At 37.3% G+C, this 8631-nt stretch overlaps 1 non-coding gene across 1 annotated transcript; it reads right to left on the bottom strand.

Moving 5' to 3' along the window:
* Positions 1-8102: 8102 nt before the first annotated feature.
* LOC122894931 lies at positions 8103-8204 on the bottom strand. The gene has a single exon (XR_006381921.1). It is a non-coding gene; the product is annotated as a U6 spliceosomal RNA (small nuclear RNA).
* Between the last annotated feature and the right edge of the window lie 427 nt (positions 8205-8631).

Below are 8631 nucleotides of genomic sequence, written 5' to 3'. Positions count from 1 at the left end.
AAGTAAAGGGAAACTATAGTGTTCACAGCAAGGACTCCCTAGGAACAGAGATGTTGTCTCCCTAACAGCCACAGAGCTTCTAAGCGCTTACAAATCGAAAACCAAGGGATTTCATAATTTGATACTGAAGCCAGGGATTTAACAGAAATAAGGTAAAATTTAGTTACCTATAATATCATGCCAGGACTGAAAAAGATCTCAAGTTCATGAAGAGAGTAGACTGTCCACTTTGTATAGCAGCTGAAAACTCTGATCGTGTCTCTAATTTCAATTCGTGAATTCACCTCTGGGTATCATGTATTGGGCATTTTACACTCGAAAAATTAGTAAACTCTCCGTACCTTCTAAGGTTAGCCATTAGTGTCAAGATGACTAGAGGGTTTTTACAGCTCAAAAATTAGGACTTTGAAGGTTTATGAAGGTAAAGTATTAGAGATATCAAAAAGGAGAAAAATGAAGAAGTAATTAAGCTGTTGGCCTGAATGTCTTCTTAGTATTTCTGATGAGGGTAAAGAGAGTAGAGGAAGAACCAGGAGGAAAAATCTGTTACAGAAGCCCCTTGATAGATTTACTGGTGGGGGAGGGATAGGGTGAGCCTAGAAAAAAAAAACATGCTAGGTCTCAATAGAAGGTGGGGGTGAATCCTTCAGCTAAATGTTCCTTTAATCCGTTCTTATTGAAAAGGTAAATCAGATGGGCTTCCTGAAGTAAGCAATAAATACCTTCAAGTGCACAAACATCATGGAATTATGAATAAAAATCTGAGTAGGAGTGTCTATTTTTATTGCAATGTCTCAATGGGAGAATGCCAGAGATAAAGTGAAAGTGGTTGGATACCATAAGCCTCTTAAAATGATCGCTTAGGGTTTGCTGCACACATATACTGAGGAAATAAAATGCTTCTTGGATTTTATTGGTTCAATCTATCCAGGATCATAAGTATGTAATCAGGTATGTTTCAGGATATTACATTTTAAAATAGCATCCTTATTTCATTTGCTTAATCTCTTCTTACCCACCAAATCAATTATCTGTGTGCCTGACTTGGGCAATATATAACCTCATGTTTTCTTCTTGTATTCTGTAAACAATGTAACAAAGGAAACAACTTGGCCCCATCAATTCAATATTAACTCAACATTTCAAAAGTAAAGAGTTTTGTTCAATGCTAACACAGTCCTTCCCCGGAAGCAGCATATATTCAAAAAAGCAAGAGCATATCCAAATTCAAAATTTAAGATCTGTGAGAGTAGACTGCTAAGGTAATTATCAAAGTGACTCAGGGATAAATCCCACTTTCAACATTATGTTCAAATGTAAAGACATCCTCACCTTAAATCAGGTGCAGCATTGTCCCAATTTTCTATTTTACCCCAAGTACCAGAAACCTGGTAAGAAATGGATTATAAAATGAATAAAGGTAGATGCATTATTTGGTATCTTATAATATATAAAGAGGGTTGCTTAAACTGGATTACAGTGTCCAATTAAAGAGAAAAATATCATAAATCCCCAGTGTGTTTAATTATGTGAGTTTTATGAGAATATTACATTTTCCTGATGCAAAAAAAAAAATCCACCTATTGAACAAGCATTTGCAGACATGACTACTCTATGTTAGGGATTGAGGTATAAATATTAGATATATCAAAAAAAAAAAAAAGGAAAAAAGGTAAAATTCAGTTTCTATGTTAGAAAAAAAAGAAAACCACAGGCCCCAAAAGGCATCACTTATGCCAAGTCACCAAATCTGGACTTAATACCCATGCTCCTTTCAATTTCGACCTTCCCTACCAGTGTTAACTGGACAGTCAGTCAGGAATTCTCTGCTCAGTACCAACAAGGTTATCTGTTACATGGGCCTTCTCTATCCCCCCAGAGGAAGATGAGATCATCTGTATATTAAGAGCCTCTGTCCTTTTTTCTCCTTTGCTAATAATGTCCTTGCTTCACCTTCCTTCTTGTAAAAGCCTTGCATTTTGTACAACTCCCTGCTGCTCCCCTCTACTTGCTAGATGGGATGCTGCCTGAATTACAAACCACTTCATAAAAGCAATCAGATCTTCAAATTCACTTGACTGAATTTTGTTTTTTAAACTATCCTTGACAAATACATCAGCAAGGAACTGCATTTAGCTACTAATAACGGAGATGTACCTAAAGTGAGTGAACAGGCCAAAGATGGTAGAGTGGTTTCTGAAGTTACTAGGGACTTGGGTTTCTTTGATCTTTTCCCTTTACTATCCTTAATCCTCAAGATCACAGTGTAGATGTTGGAGCTCTAGCAAGAAGAAAATATTGGCAGCAAGGCCATCCTTCTCCCCATTTAAGGAACTTTCCTCTTTACCCCCTACAACAACTACAGCTACCATTTGAAACACATCCACACCCAGCTCCAAGGAAACCTGAGAATATCTTTATTAAAAAGAGGAAAATGGATATTGGGTAGGCAATGAAAAGAACAAAAACATCATTAGCAATACGAGTATGTTAGTGCTGGCTTTTCAGTGTCAAGTTTTAGAAGAGTGCAGGAATTCTTGGTAGAAAAATTAATACACAATTCCCTAAGTTACACTTAGGAAATGTAAAGAATGTTAGTGTGGTTGAAGAGTGGAATACTTGGGGAAGTGGTAGATGAAGCAAAGCCGAGGCAATCCTTTTATAGTCAATATAGCTTCAAGGTTAGAGCTCAGACTTGTGTCAAAATGCCTGCATGACCTTGAGAAATTAGTTAACTATCTTGTTCCTCATATGTGAAATGGGGATAATAACCATACCTACTCTCACTGGGTTGTTATGAATATCAACAGATAAAACAGGAGGAAACCCTTAGAAAACACACTAAAATATAATCATTATTCAGTACGTAGTATCAACTGCTAGCCATCTGAGAAGAGTTTTGCAGGTGTCCGTGTAAGGAACAGCAATGCCATTAACTAGGTGATTCTGATCCACCAAAGGGTCTGGCTAATGAGATATGTTTCTTAAGAAGATAACATTGTCTGGTGTGGTAGGATTTAAGCTGTTGCAGGGAGGCTCAGAAGACATTTCATGTGAAACATGAGATTCTCAACTAAGACAAGGAAATCGGCTACATTTTAGATTTTTGATAATATTGCCAAATTCCTTGTTGGAATACTGACAATTTCAACTACCACCAAGATGTAAGTGACATCTCACAAAAACTTAATGAACATGTTCATCTTTTTCCTTGAATGTTTGCCCATTTAGTAAGTGAAATGATGTGCTTACTTTATTTGAAATTCTTTTTTTTAATATTTGTCATAAGTTTATTAGCTCTCCATTTCCTGCATATGTTTATCAGTTCATATCATTTTCCACTTATATATTAAAAACAATGCTTCTCCTACCATTTCAGTGAGCGCTTCATGTATAAATGTCTTGAACCACTTACATGCCCTATTCGTTTCCAAGATTAAAGGCTGCATGGGAGAAAGGTCAAAAGAGGACCTCCCCTCATTTAATTATTAATACACCAAAAAAGAGGCAGGAAAGAGAAGACATTCTGAGGAAGAATGGTATTGTGGGAAAAGCCATGTAAACCCTCCTCCCAAAAGTCAATGTTATTTTTAGTAAATCCTACAGAGTTCCAAAATATTTTGAAGAGTATATTTATGGAGAGAATATGAACACTTGCTAAGTCCTGCTTTGAGGTCTGTAGGGAGTAAAATCAGAATTTTCTCACAGAGAAACCAATCATAGGTTACCTTGTTAAGGTTATTCTCATGCATTTTATATAATTGATGTCATTATAAATTGAAATATTTTCCATTATGGTTTCTAAGTGGTTATTTCTGGCATATAGGCAAGCAGTTTTATATGATTTTAATGTATTCTTAGAAATCCTGAGTTTTTCAGTGGATTGTCAGTTGATTCAGCTGATTGTTTCAGTTGAGTGCTAACAATGATTTTTGTAATTATAATTCTTGTGTGCTAAGTCAATGAGAGGGCATTATTTAGATAAATAATGATCAAAAAGTAATATTTTATCATAAATTATTAGACCATACTTTTAGTATTTTTATTCTCCTTCAAATATTAATGTCTTATGTCAACTTAGAGTTAAAATGAGGCTTCTGAGAGCTGTAATTATTATTGTGAATGGTCACATATCTTTGTAACATTTACTCACAAATTTTATTAAGTCTATTTAGTATACAAAATGCATGCCAGATTGGAAAACTTGCCAGGGGAAGCGGAGATAAGACACCAAGAGCAGGAATTAAAAAGCTAGTTTCCCAACTCACAGCACATCTGTCACCAAACATACGAGGTTTTTTTGTCCCCTCTTATTAAACCATCCTGACGTTAACTACATTCAGTTAGCACAGACTACCAGGAAGAGCTCAATTCCACAAGATCTCCCCTTACTGCAGATGACAATTACAAATCCCAAGTTATCACATGTACTTCTGACAAATCAACTCTAGATAGAATGTCCCCCCCAACACCCTCCTTGGGTTCAATAATTTGCTAGAATGGCCCACAGAATTCAGAAAGGCACTTCAATCACTACTGCTCATTTATTATAAAGATTATAATTCCAGAACAGCCAAATGGAAGTTATGCATAGGGCAGAGTATGTGGGAAGGGGCAGAGCTCCCCTATCCACTCTGGGCAGGCACACCCCCCTCCCAGCACCTCGTGGGCTCACCAACCCAAAAGCTCTCCAAACCTCTTTAGTTGGGTTTTTTTATGGAGACTTCATTACATAGGCGTGATTGATTTAATCATTGGCTATTGATTAAATCGTTGGCTAATCAGTGGTAATCCACTCCACCTCCAGCTCCTTTCCCTCCCTGGAGGTATGGATGGGGCCTGAAAGTTCCAACCCTCTAAACACATGGGTGATGGAACTGGCAACCAGTTCCCCATCCTTAGGGTATTTCCAAAAGTCACTTTAAAACATACAGCCAGATGTGGTGGGAAGGGGCTTGTTACAAATAACAAAAGAGGCTCCTTTCACTTTTATGTTCCAAAATTGAGTCAGTTGTCAGGGGCAAATGTTACAACAAAAGATGTTCCTATGGTTCTTATCATTTAGAAAATTATAAAAATTGGGAGCACCTGGGTAGCATAGTCAGTTAAGTTTCCAACTCTCGGTTTTGGCTCAGGTGGTGATCTCAGGGTCATGAGATCTAACCCAGAGTCGGGCTCCATGTTCAGCACAGAGTCTGCTTAAGATTCTTTTGCCCCTCCTCCCTCTCTAAAATAAGTAGATAAATCTTTAGAAAAAAGAGGATCACAAATACTTTAGGAGCTCTGGCCAAGAGCATGGGATGAAGCCCAAAATACATGTTTCTTACTATATCACAATATCACAGGAATAAAACTTAAAGATAATAAGTTGAACCTTATGCAATATGCATTGTTCTGATCCAATTAAACACCCATCTTCAGAATCATAAGGAAATAAAAACTGGAAAACAGCACATTTTAACAGAAATATGATTTGGCCAAAAAGAACATGTGCACTTTGACATACGGTGATTAAAAATACTTAAATCATTTGAGGGCACCTGGGTGACTGTCAGTTAAATGTCTGCGGTTGGCTCAGGTCATGATCCCAGAGTTCTGGGACTGAATCTGACACTGGGCTCCCCACTCAGTGGGGAATCTGCTTCTCCCTCCTCCACTCATCCTTGCTCACTCTCTCTCTCTCACAAAAATAAATAAAATATTTTTAAAAATAAAATTAAAATACTTAAATCATTTGAAAGAACAGTCTATGCATTTTTTTGTCTGCTTAAAAGTAATTTCTCATTATATATGGTTAAAAAAACAAACTGGTAACTAAGCAAAATGTGTAATTCCAACCGTGTGTTCATAGGTTAACAGAGATTATCTCTACATTAGAGAATCACAAGTAATGGCCTTTTATTTCTTTTTTTCCACTTAGATTTTCAAAACTTTTGACAAAAACAAACAAACAAACAAAACAATAACTCTACAAATTTTGACATCAGGGAAAAACAATTCTGTTAAAGAAAACCTACCATAATGCCTTGTTTCAGTTTCTGTAATTCCATATTACAGGTAGAAATTCATTTTTTAAAAGATTTTATGTATTTATCTGAAAGAGGAAGAGAGAGAAAGCACAAAAGCATGGAGGAGGGGAAGAAGGAGAGGGAGAAGCAAACTCTTTGCTTAGTAGACAGCCTGACATGGGCTCGATCCGAGGACCCAGGATCTGAGACTAAAACAGATACATGTTAACCAACTGGGCTACCCAGGCACCCCAGTATTATAGGGAGAAATTTAGATAAATTTAAGATAAAACTAAGTTAGACCATCCAGGTGAGAATTTCTCATCAGAGAAGCACTACATGTTTTGAGAAAACATGATTGTTATTACAATTGCAAAGTATTTTTAAGTGAGCCTCAAATCTTGAGAAAATGGGCTTCCTCATGAGAGAATCTTCATGTTCTTTATCATCCTGGCTCAGATAGAATGCTTACCAGAGTTGCTTTTTTTGCAGTTTTCTGGACAATTTATTGACAACTCAAGATGGGACAGGAAGAATTGAGTTAAATGAAAAACCTTAGCAGAAATATTGTGTGTGTATGTGTGTGTGTGTGTGTGTGTGTGTGTGTGTGTTCAAGGTATGGGTCAGTTTCTTATCTAAAAGCAAATTCCGGGGTGTTTGGGTGGCTCAGTCGCTAAGCACTTGCCTTTGGCTCGGGTCATGGTCTCCGGAAACTCGGATCAAGCTCCACATCAGGATCCCCACTTAGCAAGGAGCCTGCTTCTCCCTCTCTCTCTCTCTCTCTCTCCCTCTGCCCCTCCCCACTGCTTGTTCTCTCTCTATCAAATAAATAAAATCTTTTAAAAAAAAATCAAATTCCTTTTTTGGTCTTTAACTATTTCTCAGATACCACGCCCCTGTGTTTTTAAATTCATGTACAGCTTAAAGATTTGAGTTTGTCCATTTTCCTAGCAGGAAAATGCAACATGACTTTATCAGTAAGTAAAATTTTATATTTTTTTATTCACTTATTAAAATGTCTTTAAAAAGTAACTTTTCCTTTTTGATAGAGTCTCATGGACTGGAAATAAAACTGCTAACACATTCTTTTTCTAGTCTCATTTTTCACTGAAATAGAGAACTTCAAATAACATATATCAATCCACTAAACGTAGAATAGCCAAGTGAAAGAGGAAATCTCATTAATCCCATTACTCTTTTGTTTCTCTGTTCTGCTACTTTGGTTACGTCCTGGACGCTGACACAGGATGCCTCCCGGCATCCATCTCAGAATGTGGGTTTGCTTTTGCGGAGATCGTTGTCCGTGTAGCTGTGGTGGGAAGTTCTTTTCATATCCTGTCACTGCATTTAACCAAAAGGGACTGAGAATTCAAGTCGAATTCTGTGGAAAACAAGACCATAGCGTACTTTGAAAATGAACATTAGCCTTGCAGGTGTTAAATTAAACAAGGAGGCCAGTAGACTGAGGTGGTTCTAATACCTTGTAGTAGGCTGCTGAAGCAAACCAACCCCTAAGCCTAAAATGTGTCAAGGTTACGAAATCAAAACCTAAGGACAACCTGTCACAAACAGCCATCCTGACTTTCCCAAATAAGGCGAATGCCTAAATGATAGCCAATTAATATATTCTTGCTTCGCTTCTACTTCTCTTCACAAGTCTTTCCCTTAACTGCGGTCAGCAAAGCACTCCCGGCCACTGAAATTCAGTGCCGGCCCATTGGAATCCACTTCTGTTCCAATAAACTGAAATTTCTTAATATACCTCAGTTTATAGACAAAAGTCAACTTCTACCATTCATATTAGCTACAGCATGAGTGAACATGGCACTTTTTTGGAAGAATGACCGTAATCAAATCTTTATTTTTATAGCTGTATAAATGTGATCCAAATGTATCCACCACTACTTTTTCAAAAAGAAACATTCTATAAATAAGTAAACCGCATCTGCTCACTGATGCATGTGTGGACTCCCTAGATGTCTCATTGGGCTTAATTATAGACCATTCACAGTAATACATTTTCAGTGTAAAGTGTAACATAATGTTAAGCCATTTTAGCTTTCGCCCATACATGTTGTACTTCTGGCTGAAAGTGCAAAAGAAAAATACTTCACAAATTTGCATTTCATCCTTACACAAAGGTCATGCTAATCTGTATACTGATCCAAATTTGGTATACACACTGGCAAAGCAAGTCCACTATGGAACTTTTAATAAAAGTGAACATCGAAATACTTTAAAACAATGCTGCGTTGTTATTTTGGGTGACTCAGTGGTCAAAGTTCTCTGTGGCTAGAGCACACTTTAGGCATTTCTTCTCCTTTCTCTGCACAAACATCCAATTATCTGGAAAACTTTGACTAATTAAATGGCTGGAGAGTATGCTTTTGCTCCTCCATGTTGGATAAGCAGTGCATATCAAGGGCCTGGAGCTGACATTTCTGAGCCACAGAGCTGTAGTGACAATTATTCAATCTTTTTGAGAGACAAAGACCCAGTGTTCTAGCCCGATCGGGTAAGGTTACTGTCCCTGCTTGGCTAACGGGAATTCATTTGCTCCAAATCCAAAAGGTTCCAGAATTTGAGATAGGGGAGCCAAAGGGACTCCATTTCAGAAAGCACT

This window comes from Neovison vison, chromosome 13, assembly GCF_020171115.1.
Source record: "Neovison vison isolate M4711 chromosome 13, ASM_NN_V1, whole genome shotgun sequence".
Lineage (NCBI taxonomy): Eukaryota > Metazoa > Chordata > Mammalia > Carnivora > Mustelidae > Neogale > Neogale vison.
Note: the sequence above shows the minus strand (reverse complement) of the source record. Positions and strands in the feature narration are given on the sequence as shown.